The 12436-nt window shown below is 42.2% G+C and overlaps 1 protein-coding gene across 9 annotated transcripts in view; it reads left to right on the top strand.

Moving 5' to 3' along the window:
* Positions 1-3279: 3279 nt before the first annotated feature.
* P2RY8 (P2Y receptor family member 8) overlaps positions 3280-12436 on the top strand; it is a 36781-nt gene continuing 27624 nt past the window's right edge. The window contains exons 1-4 of one of the 9 annotated variants that reach the window (XR_008730910.1): positions 3280-3556; positions 5907-6025; positions 7063-7147; positions 8242-8410. The gene's annotated coding sequence lies outside the window, so the exon portion shown is untranslated. Of the gene's footprint in view, positions 3557-5906; positions 6026-6810; positions 6833-7062; positions 7284-8241; positions 8411-12436 lie in introns of those variants that run through there. The other 8 variants (XM_055702077.1, XM_055702078.1, XM_027804420.2 and 5 more) reach the window with 8 other exon arrangements.

Below are 12436 nucleotides of genomic sequence, written 5' to 3'. Positions count from 1 at the left end.
CTGCAGCTCCCCAAGACCATTTATTTTTTCTCTATTTTTATGCAAGGGGTATGCCCTGAGGCTGGGGAGCCCTCAGTGCCTTGTGCAAATCAATCTCCACTTTGTATCTTCTTTCTCCGGGCACCAGAAGCCAGAGCCACGTTCAGGTCATCCTGAAGATTGGTGCAGATTCACCCTAGAGGAAGTTCTCTGCTCTGGAGAAATACTGAGGAGCTTTCTAACATCACTGGGGGCCGGGGGGGGGAAGCCTTAATTATTACCAGAGTAGTCTAAAATGTCTTACAAAGAAGTCACACCCCAGGAGAACACAGTCAAAGTGCAGATTCTTACCAACAAATGTGGGCACCCAAGTACTCACAGTGTGCTTGAGACAGCTCCAGGGAGGACTCGCAAGAGGAACTCCTGACCTTACTGCTCTCAGTGATAAGCTGACTGTGGACTTATAGAAGGCTAGAACTTCACTCAAAGGAACCTGATCTATAAACATTCACAGCATTTCTCATATTCCTTCTGAAAGACGTAATTAGTCCAGAATGATGCTTTCTTAGCACCTAATTGCTTTCTGAGGAAATGTTAATGTGGCCAATTGAGTCCCATCAAATTGATTTCCTTGTAGTAATAAAAATAAGAATTCTTATTAAATAACTCATTATGTTATGTTACGTTACGATATACCATAGTATATTGTATAGCAGTATTAATTACTGCTTGTTCTCATTTTATCATGTAATACCATCAAATTATTTTTTTTTAATACAAGTAAATGCTGATTTTTTTAGTTCTGCAACTTCCTTTCCCCAGGTTTAGAAGGGAAAATTTCTTTTAAAATGGTAGTGAATAAAAGTTGTAAAACTTTAAATATTTATAGCCTTAAAGATCAAAAAGTGGAAAAAAGCTCTATTTCTAACCTGTTATATTTGAACTGAACAAAGAACGTTGCTAAAAAAATAACATCCTAGGAAGAAAACCAAATCTCATTAGTTTTTAGGAGGTCTGATTCAATATATTTTGCATGCTTTGAGGTTGTGAGACTGAAACTCCTTCCTGTTTACCTGTAGGCTCATGGTGAGAAGTGTCTGGCAGCTGACAAAGACTGACAGTTGATTCAGTTTTTGTATGTGAAAGTGAGCAAGTCAAGGGAAGAAGAACTCAAGCCTCTGTCCTGCAACCACATTTAATGTAAAAGTCTCTGATGCTTCTGCATATGAAGCCACATAATAAATAGCCCTAGCTTGAGAAATCACCCATATGTTTTGGTTTCCATTCCAAAAAAGCAATTAAGCACCTGCTTACACTGAGGTTCTGGAGTATCCCCGTTGTTTTTGTGGTAGACTGTGAAAGGATGAACATCAAGTACAGATCACGCTCCTCAGGAGCATGCCTGGGGAGCCATCATTACTGGAAATAATCCGTAGTAAGTCAACTGAAGAACTTAACTTCAAGAGAATAAGGATTTTATTTGGGTTTTTTTATAAAATCTTCATTGCATAAAAAAATTATACAAGCAGATAGATAGATAGATAGATAAAAGAACTCTTACTTGGCTGTTGAAACTCCCAGATGGAGAACCTTGCAAAGGTCTGTTTCTCTCCATTGCCTATACGCAAGAGTGCCTTCAATGACTAGCTCTGGTGTAGACCACTGTAGTGCAAATGCCCAGACCTAGGTGAGACAACCATCACCCCTGTCTCAGATAACCCAAACACAAGGTCTGTCCAGAGGCTCAGAAGGCCCACAGGCTGCAAGCTGAGGTACCAGATCTGCTGTCATCTGGGGGAGGAAGGAAGCACCCCATGGTGCCTGCCTGCCCAGAGGAGCCTGAACCCCTTCCAACACGGGTGCAGCAGCGCACTCTGCAGAAGGCAGGGCGGCTGTGAGCTGTGCTGTGAAGGTGGTCCTGGCCATCCTCGGTGCAGTAATCCAGAACACTGGCCCAGGCAGTGGAAAAGCCTTCAGTCTGGACAGGCTCAGGCTCCCTGTTCCCACTTTCTGGGATAATCTCCTAAGCACATGGCTGGGATGCACACCCTTTCCAGTCCTTTTTGTGAAGCTGGGCCACGCTGCTGAGAAGAATACAAGATCTGAGTGACAAGGTCTTATAAGCAGTAATAATCAAAACATAAGCCTCTTCCAGAAACCTACCATCCACCAAGAGATGGACAATGCTGAGATGTGGTCCTTACTAAAGTAATTTGTGTAGTTCATGCAAAGCCTCTCCCATGGAAAAGTTGGTGGAGCACAGACTTGCTGACACATCAAGTCCTGCTTTGTCAGCTGTGCTTTGCTGAGAAGAATGGACTAGATCCCTACGTCCTCTAGCTTCTCTGGATTTTTGACATGCTTTATACCCAAAACACAGGTTTAGCTCTTCTGAAAGAGAACTAAACCCAAACCATCATAGCCAAGTGCTTGAGCTAAGAAACTGTTGTATGAAAGTGCATGTTGGTGACATTTCTATTCTCTCTTCCTCTACCAACATCCCAAATGCAGGGAGTGACACTTCCCTCCCCGCTAAGTTTTTTTAAATAAAACACACACATGCCTAGGCAAAGAGACTTCAGGGCTGTGGAAAGGACATACATACACATATGTCCAGGGTTTGTTTTCTAAATCATAAGAAAGGAGAAGGGTGCAAAACGCACATCTGTTTGCAGTGTTACAGTCCACACTGCTTGAAGCATTTTCTTTCTCAGCCTGCCGTTTTGGTGGGGAGAATCCACTTTGGGGTGCTGAACCCCTCAGCACCCACACACAGAGATCCCTGTGCCACCTTAGGTTCAGTGTGGAGGTGCCTGCTCCCCAAAGGCAGCCTGTGCTCTTGCCTGTGCTCTTGCATGGAACTGGCCTTTACTAGCCTTCAGGCTAGTGGGTTTATATAGTGCTTAGGCTCAGAAATGCCTTTCAGTGAAACAGGTATGTTCAGCCAAGGGAATCAGGGTTTTAGGGGCAGAAAGGTTTTTATGCACATAGGACCTAACTCCTGATGTTTCAGCATGCCTGACTTTCACCTAGAGACCCCCTGTGCATAAAAGTATCATACATCCATACATACATCAAATGCCTGTACAGAATGCAATGTATGCTGCCCCTTTAAATAACTTTTTTTTTTCTCTGTTCGGCACCACAAGACTGAAGTAATGTTGAGAATATTGCTCTAAGCGTCTTCAAGCCATTGCCCAGTCATTTCTACACTTCATCACATAAGCTTCACTCAACAGTAAAATGTACTTGGTCACAGTTATGCAGAAGACACTGCAAATCCTCTTTTCAATGGAGGTGATCAGCGTCACCTCCTCTGGCCACCTGCATATTCTTAATGTGAAACAGAAATCATGTGCAGGGCATGGCATTAGTTCCCAGACTGCAGTGGAAGGGTAAGATGGATTTTTTTTACTGTACTTGAAAAAGTAAATTAGAAGTGAGGAAGGAGTTAATAGTTGCAAAATACACGGTCATTTCCTGAGCCCTGTGGTTGGATGGTACAAACTTTCAACTATTTCTAATTCTTCTCTGTCACTTAAGAGGCTTTCAAGGTGCACTGTACATCCCAGACCAGGTAAGAAGTACAGCTTTTCACTTCTTGATTGTTTGTTCAGAATTGTTTTTCAGTGGAGTCAGGCTCAGTCAAGACTGATTTGTTCTCCCTCCTATTATTTACATCTGAAGGGAGAACAAAGTTCATTGCAATCCAAGAAGTGTGTGTCTTTGTGCCAGATGACTGTGAACTGTAGAAATAAAGAACAAACTGTATGGGTTAATAATAGAGCAATGACAATGAAGAAGTTATGTTACAGATAGTCAGAAGTCAGAATTATTACAACAAATACTGCAGTAAAAGAGAAAGAAAATTCTTACCACCAGTTTTAAGGAGTTAACTCTGCACAAATCGCTATCAAAATAAAGGGTTCCTAGGTGTACAGTTTGCTTTAGCAAGGAGAGTAGTAAAAATTGTAGCATGTCTTCAAGAGTATTTTTAAAAGGAGGAAGAATGAGCTTCTACCTATTTGGAGAGAAAAAAAAAAAAAACCAACAGATCATTTTAGACCCGTTTTATTTGTAAATCTGGACCTGATATCTATCTTTAGCTATTGCAGAGTCACGTATTGTAGTCATCCTGAGACTCTTCCTGAGGTTTGCAGCAATCAAACACACACGCAGAAGTGACTGTGGAACCATATCATAAAATGATATAATTTCAGCGGGGTCTTTTGATGCATGAAAACTGAACTCAGACAGACAGGCACCAGAAGGAAGTCTCATAACACAGTGCACTCTTGCATACTGCATTTGTTGTCTCTTAATAGCCAGGGAGAGAGACTATTTGCGTGGAAGTTTTTTAAATAGTTCAGAAAAAACCATAAAAAAGCCATCTGTAGGGCAGTTATTATAATAATGTGCTGACACCAAGTTGCCCTACAGAAAGTGAAATTGTATGTGTTGTGAGGATTCCTGGGTGAAGTCGTACACTGGAGGTTCAGGTTTCTGGCATTTGGGTTTTTTAAGTCTTTGCTTGTATTCAGTTTTAATGTTTAGATGTTGGATGCTTGGCTCTGCTCAGTGTTTGGTATCCACTTTCTGGATTTTATACACAGTGGTTGGCAGAATCTAGCTGGGTTTTCAAAAGCGTTTGATTCAGACACTTAAGTCCCATCAGTGTTTGGACTTAATTCCCAAATCACCTCCAGCCTACTTGTGAGATTACCACTACAGTTGCACTTGAACCTCTGTAATGAATTTCACCCTTAAAAGGCTGTGTGAGCCACGGAAGTTTTGTCACTGTCATCTACAGGTGGGGAACTTGGATGAATCCCAGTTGATGCCAGACTTGTGCCCTGGTTTTCACAGCTCCCCAGTGCAGGTTATCTGACCAAGAATCCCATGTCTTCCCTTGCAAACAGCTGCATGTCCTTTGTCCATTTAGACGCAGCCAGAGAGCACATCACCATTCTGCTAGGGAAGTCCATGGCATGGGCAGAAGCATTTGCATCAGCCTTAATCTTCTCAGTTTGAGTATTGACACTAAGCAATATGCTGTTCCTTACATCTCTGTACGGCCTTAGCTGCAGCCTGTGCTACAGCTTGCAAGATGAAAGCAGGCTGAGGTGTGCCTACCCATCCTGCAGTCACATTTCCCAGTTACTGCATAGGCACAGCTCAAGGGACAGTACTAAGCAGCTTTGTGTGGGAAGAGCAAACTGAACCTGGGCCTCCCCTGTCACCAGCCAGCTGCTTACCCACTGCTCCTGCCTTCATTTTTTAGCATCTCTTCAGGTGCCTTTATTGAAAGTATTTACTTGCCTTCTGCCTTTCAGGGCGGGTTTGGGTTCAACTCGGATACATCTGCCTGTGTAGACAATTTTGCTCTCACTGATGGCTGTAAGCACAAAAAAAGGCCAATTTAGGTGATTTAAAACGTTTGCTTTCAGTGCTTTTTCAGCATGAGTATCTTTGGTGTGGGAAAAGGGTGTACTCAGCTCTCTGTCAGGGGGAGGCGCACGTTATATGTAGTGGCATAACAGGACGGAAAAGAAACAAACCCTAGAAAATGTGGTCTCTCACAGTAACTGCTCTGTTCTGGTCGAGTGGCTAGTGGGGAGAAACCCAGCAGGCCACAATCCAGCCTCAAGAAGTTATCCTGTGGTGGGCTCCCTCTGTCCTGCTCAAAAATGAAGAGACACCAGGACTGTTTCTCCATGTATTTAAAAGATGTGTTGGTGTTTTGCACACGTATTGCCGCCTAACAACTTTACTTCAAATGTGCATAGGTTCCAGATAAAAAGTTGTTTTGAAGCAGAAGTTCAGGGAGCTTCACTGCTGACAACTGATGTTTGTAAAGCCTCCAGATGGACAGAAGGTTGTTTTTCATTCAGGCATATTTATTGACACCATTCTCATGTTTTTCACAGCATTCAAAAGGAGCTTGAAAGTGGAGCTTTCCTCCAAAAAATGACTTTGTAGAAATGGGAGCATTTGGCCCTTGACTGCTGCCTCAAAAATTCCTGGATGAAATGACCTCATTTTACAAGTAAATGTCTTTGGGACTGTTGTTTGGTCTTGTTTACTCTTACTGCCAGCTCTCGAATAGGAAGGTCAAGTTGGTGTTCCTCCTGGGCTTCCTATTTATCCACAGGAAACCTGAGAGGAGCTTTTAGCCTGAGAATTAGGTTTGATACTTTAAAAGAGGTTCAAAATGCGTAATATAATCCAATTTTTGTCTAAATTTAGGTGCTAAGCAATGAGAAATATCCCACAGGCCTTATTTTCTACATCCTTTTAATTTGGTAATGTCAGTTTGATCTGTCTCTTTTCCATATATTTTTGGTCAGAAGCCTTCCATTGTTACTGAAATTTTCCATTTATAGTCTTATTTTTCAGTGTTGTTGAGTATTTAACTAAAGCTAAATACACAGACAGACAAAGACAGAGAGAGATCTGTACATACATCATGCAACAGCTCAGTTTTTTTAAATGCTGGATTTTAGCTCTGGTTCAGTCATAGAGAGATTCTGGCTTTTTACACACAGACTGATGAGGGGCCAAGAGTTGCTCAGGCTGGGGCAAGGCATCTACAAGCCTGTTCATCAAGAGCTGCACATTTTTGTTGCATTTTCACACTAGTGCATGAGGAAATCATGCTCAGCAGCTGGTGAATTTAAAATAATTTTACCCTTACATCCTTGTTCTCCCAACTGCTGATTAAGTCTTGAAATAACAACAGAAATTACACACCAGTATGGTCATGATGAGGCAGCTAGGGTTATTTACTACTAGATACACTGCACCTGATTCAGATCGGCAAAACTAAGAAGGGAAAATATCAAATCACCAAAAAGTATGTGCTCTTTTATCTTCTCTTCATCTTCAGATGTGGATATTATGCATCTTTAGTAATCCTGCACAGGTACATTTTACAGCTAGTGAATGGTGCTTTAAGGCTATGAAAGGCAGTGTTAGTGCTTGTCACTGTTCGGCATTATCTTTAGATGTACTCCTTTTAAGAAATTTTTTTTTTTGTAACAACTGATTCTTAAAATATTTTTTTCTTTTTGGTCCTTTCTGCAGCTTTTACTCAGAGGAAATCTGATCTGCTGCAGCACAGAAACATCAGCAGTGACCACGGCGAGACAAATTCCTTGGGGAGCTGCCTGTAAGTCTGATCAACATTTAAGATGAAAAGTTTTGCATTTTCTTTGGCAGGATGTTACACGCAGAGTTTAGCTGTATGAGGCAGTTGCTGAGGCAATAAGAGAATATTCAGGAACACAAGCCTCTGCTTTGAGTAGGTGAGTAAGCACAAAGAAAGGAATCATCTTGTAAAGACTTTTTATTTGGATTATTTTTTCTGCACAACCCCTCATAAATATGATCGGTCTTCAAGACTCTCTAAATCATGCCCAATTGAAATCCTGTTCTCCCAGGATCCTGGGCAGACTAAGTAGACCCCACTTTGGGCTACCATGGAAGGCAGGGAGCATAAGCCTTTTGTACTTGTGTTACTTCACTTTGTGACAGTCAAGCAATGCAGGGATCAAGGGGAAATCCTCCTGGAGCACAGATGGTGGCTGAGGGGATAGGAAACTGTGGATAAGCAGGAACAGAAATAATGAGGGACAGGGAGGAAAAAAAAAAAAAGAGAGAAGAGGAAAACTGGTAGTACGAAATCGAGGTGGGTGAGGACAGAGGGCGGTGTCTGGGCAGCGGTTAACGGCAGAAGGGCAGCGTTTGGGTAACATGCTGCAGATGATGTAAGTGGGTTTGTCGAGGACAGCAAGGCATGACCCCCTATCAGCTCTTTTCCTCAAATGCTCTGGAGAAAAACCTGAAATATCCAGGTCCCAGTAACCCAAAAATAAATCTTCAAAGACAAAGCAAGTTTGTCTGCTCCCTCTAGTGGTCTAGACAGAAAAGACGTTTTTACCCAGCTAATTTTGCATTACAGGCGTTTGCTGGGACCAGTCATGCCCTGGTCTTTAGCTTATTTGACACATCTGTAATAACTGTTCTCAGCCCCTGAAACATGGAGACTACATCTAAAATCCTTTTTGGGAATGGTCCCTGGTCTATGATAACTCCTAAACTACACAAGGTGGTTGTGTGGGGCCCAGACTTGCTTGTGGGAGCATTAGTTGGTGTGAAACTAAACTGTGCCAGAACAGTCACAGCCCAGGGAACTGACTTTCATAGCCTGAGCCCAGCTCTGACAGCGCTTAATTTACTAATATCGACATACCCTTCTTGTAGTAACATCTGCCTTGTGCATGTGGTATAGTCCTCAGTCTCCTAAGTGTAAATATTGCAGAACACTTTGACACAAAACATCAATCAACAGTCCATTCAGAGGAACACCATTACCTGTCTCCTTGATCAGCTCTCACCTACTTGCTGCTGGAGGACACATGCTGACTGAGAGGTAGGACAATAGGAAAAGGCAAAGTAGCCTTGTGAGTTTAGTGACTAAGCAATGTCCTGGAAAACAGGATTCTGCCACCGATGCTACCTCAAAAGTCTTCTGCGATGCTGAGAAAAGGGCACCTCCATAAGAAAAGGATACGTGAGAAGTGCCTTAAATGGAGCTGGGGTGGAACTTCAGAGCTTCGGCTCCAAGGAGGAGCAATTCTCATACACCCTCTGACTACTGGGGAATTATACCCTAGCAGTTGCTTCTCATAATGTAAGATAGCAGTATTTAAGATAGCAGTACCTAAGATACTTAAGAACAAGTATAGAGCAGATATTCATTTGCAATTATAGAGCAATTGAATTTTGGCAGGACTGAGAGAACTTGCATAGTGCCATTCGAGAGCATGCTTAAAGCACATCAGTAAGACTACGCTGCTTCTTTAGAAATACAAGTACTTTCTTTCCAAACACAGTCACAGAGTAGGAAATTGCTAACTCCTCCTCTACAGCACCCTCCTAGGAGAAAGAGCAAGCATGTTCAACACTCTCTTTGAAAAGTATTTAAAGCCTTATCCTTCTCCTTCCTTGCTAGCTAGATGGTATGCTAGCTTCCACAGTCTGGGCCGATTAGCATCTGACCAGTTGAGGCTGGGAGAGCAGGCAGTGGTCATGGGACAAAAGAGGAGCAGGTGCCTGAAATATTGTTCAGCTCGAAGGCAAAAGACCTCATTTCTAGTCTTGTCTTCAAATACACTATTTCACATTAAGTAGTCACCAAATAACCCCAAAGGCCAATCTAAAGAGTAGGTACCAGGCCACGTCCACTCCCTTACAGTGGATGACTGCCCCTGTCACTAGGCTAGAGAATCTCTTGCCCTCTTGCATGGCATTTTCGTCTTTCCCTGGGCTGTCATACTGATAATAATTTTTTGTTGCGCATCTTTGATATGAAACATGAACAGTACCCAACAGCTTTGTGGTTAAAACAATCTTCTGCTGAGATAATAAGTCCCATGGTCAGACTTGGGAGGCAACTCAAGGCATCTATTTCCTGACCTTAACCGCTGCTCTGTCATGTAGACAGGGAAGTGTTTCTCTTGTATCAACTGTCTTAAAAGATTGTAGCAAGTCATATTCAGTCTCCAGAAAGAAAAGGCAACAGGGGATTTTCATAAAAGGAACATTCACAAAGAGGTTCAAGGCTCAGGTCTCACACTAGTTTACTTGTGAGACAGAGGATGTTCTGTGAGACTCACAAAGATTTTTATTTCCAAGTTTTCACGTTTCCAAGGCTCATCCATAGTCTTCTCCAGATGACCCATGTGTGTGGCATGTGAAGGCTGCTGACTTCACACTGTTCCTCACCATTTTACTGGCTATTTCATATCCCATTCTGAGACACCTAAATCTTCATTGGTGCCTTAATCTTTCCACCCACGTGATGCTCATCTTACAGAGCCTGAAATCTTGTTTCAGATCGGGCTTCAAGGGGTTAAGCTTTCAGAAACAGGCACCAAGTGAGTTCCTCATTTTCAAATGCTTACTGAAAGACACCTGGGTCTGACTTGCAGTCAGACCTGCAGAAGCATTGAGTACTCACAGATCCAGATCCAGTCAATAGAAATGTGGCTTTGAAACAGTAACATTTTATGTGACATCAAATACCCTTAGAAATCACGTTCTCGGCAGCTCAGGGCCTCCATTCCTCTTTCCTGTTTGTAATATGGGGTTAAATAATCTTCACATTAGAAGAAGGCTGCAAAGAAGAAATGTGCAGGTCTTTTTGAAGCACTTTGATACTATAACACTGGATGCCACAAAAAAGTCCGCAAAAAGTCATTTCTTTGGTACAGAGGACAAGAGTTTGAGCAGCGTACTATACATAGGGCATAGTGTCACTCCTTCAACAATGAAAGGAAGAAAGTCTTAATCTTTCTCATGGGGTGTTTTGCATTTGGAAAATTGCTGGGAGGGCATTGGTTCCAACAAAGATCAAATGGAAATGGGCAGGCTTAAGTCTGTCCATTTTCCAGCCGCTGACTGATAAAGTTGCTTCTCATAACGGAAGATAGCAGTATTTAAGATAGCAGTACTTAAGATACTTAAGGACAAGTATGGAGCAGATATTCATTTGCAATTATAGAGCAATTGAATTTTGGCAGGACTGAGAGAACTTGCATAGTGCCATTCGAGAGCATGCTTAAAGCACATCAGTAAGACTACGCTGCTTCTTTAGAAATACAAGTACTTTCTTTCCAAACACAGTCACAGAGTAGGAAATTGTTAACTCCTCCTCTACAGCACCCTCCTAGGAGAAAGAGCAAGCATGTTCAACACATGGAAAACTTTGGAAAATTGCTGGGAGGGCATTGATTTTAACAAAGATCAAATGGAAATGGGCGGTGTTAAGCTTGTCCATTTTCCAGCCACTGACTGATAAAGTTTCTTGGTGGCTGGTTGGGTGGCTCTCTTCAGCTTGTTGGTTTCCAGCTTTTCACTAGTAGGATCATTAAACTGCAAAGCAGGAGCCTGCTGATGAAATTCTGGCTGCCAGGGTTTTCAGCAGTTTATTTGTGCAGGCTGTTAGAGCAGAGGCCTTCCTGAGGTATATGAGCATCGTGAGTATTTTGACAAGGAAGGAAAAGACAAGACATTTTCATGAGGGACACCTTCTGCTCCCCTCAATCCCAGGTCTCTGCAAAGCTGATGATCTCAGTTGCACAGTGGTTAAATAATCAATGCACTAATCAATGCTGTTGTGGTCATTAGAAATAATAAATCGGCAAAAAGTTTGCACCTTATCTATAATTGCAGCGAAAAGATGTTGGCTGCTAGTACAAGAATGTGGGATTGACTTAAGCAGGAGCAAGACCAAGGCCTTAAGTTTAATGCAACACTGCTTTGTGTGCACATAGCATCTCTTTATGAGCCCAGTTTGTGACCTACATGTCATGCTTGTCAAAGAAAATATCTGGGACCCTCTCACACATTTCTCCTGTGGTGTGTAAAGATATCATTAACACCTCTAAAAGGCTGAAGAATGATGTTTCCTGCTGGGTGTCTGGTTTTCATGATCTCAGCAATTCTCTGTTGTATAGATACGTAACTTTAAAATCTGGTCTTGGTGGGTAAAATAGCCTCACAAACTCATCACGGAGGCGTTTCAAGTCCAGCATATGTTACATGTCTGAGATTTTAAATCATATATTCTTCTGAAATTATTTTTTACAGTTTTTAAATGAAAAGTTTTCCATCAACAACACTTCTCAGAGAAACTAACAGGACATGGCATAGTTTTACGTATTATAGTAGGCTGATAGGTTTACTCAACTCACATGTCTGTTCCTGTGAATGTTTGTGGGCTGTCTTACATGAGTACACGATTACCACTACACGAGAGGCAGAAATTGTAACTGATCTGGATATCAATAACATAGACAGTTGGTCTATGCTCAGCTTGAGAATGTTTACACTGAATGGTGTGGATTCTCAGCACTTCACAGTTTTTGCTGCTGCAGTACTGCAGAAAGGAACTTTGAACTCTCTCACAGCAGTGCCTAGGGATCAGTTTGTTATACAGGGAACACCAGCATGTGGAAGGATTATTCCTATGCCAGTTAGCAGTAGGAGGGCAGAGAGACAAGCTGTATTACAGAAATATCAGCTCCTTTGGTTATGCCTACTCTTCTAGCTGCTCTAACTTGTCTTTGGGACTAGCGTAGTCAGGAGTGTAGAAGGAAAAATAGGTGGTCAGAAACATCTTTGCCTGCTTCTAAAGAGCAGGGGGGCACCTGGCAATTTGACTTCCTCATGTTTGAAATAAAATATGTAGTGTTGCAGTCTGTCATTGCCGACAATTTCACGGTTACGAGTAACATGCTACAGGAGCTGCAAATGCTCCTCTATGCCAACCTGCCTCAGCAAAGAAGAAGTTTTCACCTTCCATAGATCATCGACTTAAACTTTTCTAGTAAATCTGAAAACAGGACATTAATAAGTAGAGGTTTGCTCATAAATGACTGGCCACAATTTCAGA

Source organism: Falco cherrug, chromosome 2, assembly GCF_023634085.1.
Source record: "Falco cherrug isolate bFalChe1 chromosome 2, bFalChe1.pri, whole genome shotgun sequence".
Lineage (NCBI taxonomy): Eukaryota > Metazoa > Chordata > Aves > Falconiformes > Falconidae > Falco > Falco cherrug.
Note: the sequence above shows the minus strand (reverse complement) of the source record. Positions and strands in the feature narration are given on the sequence as shown.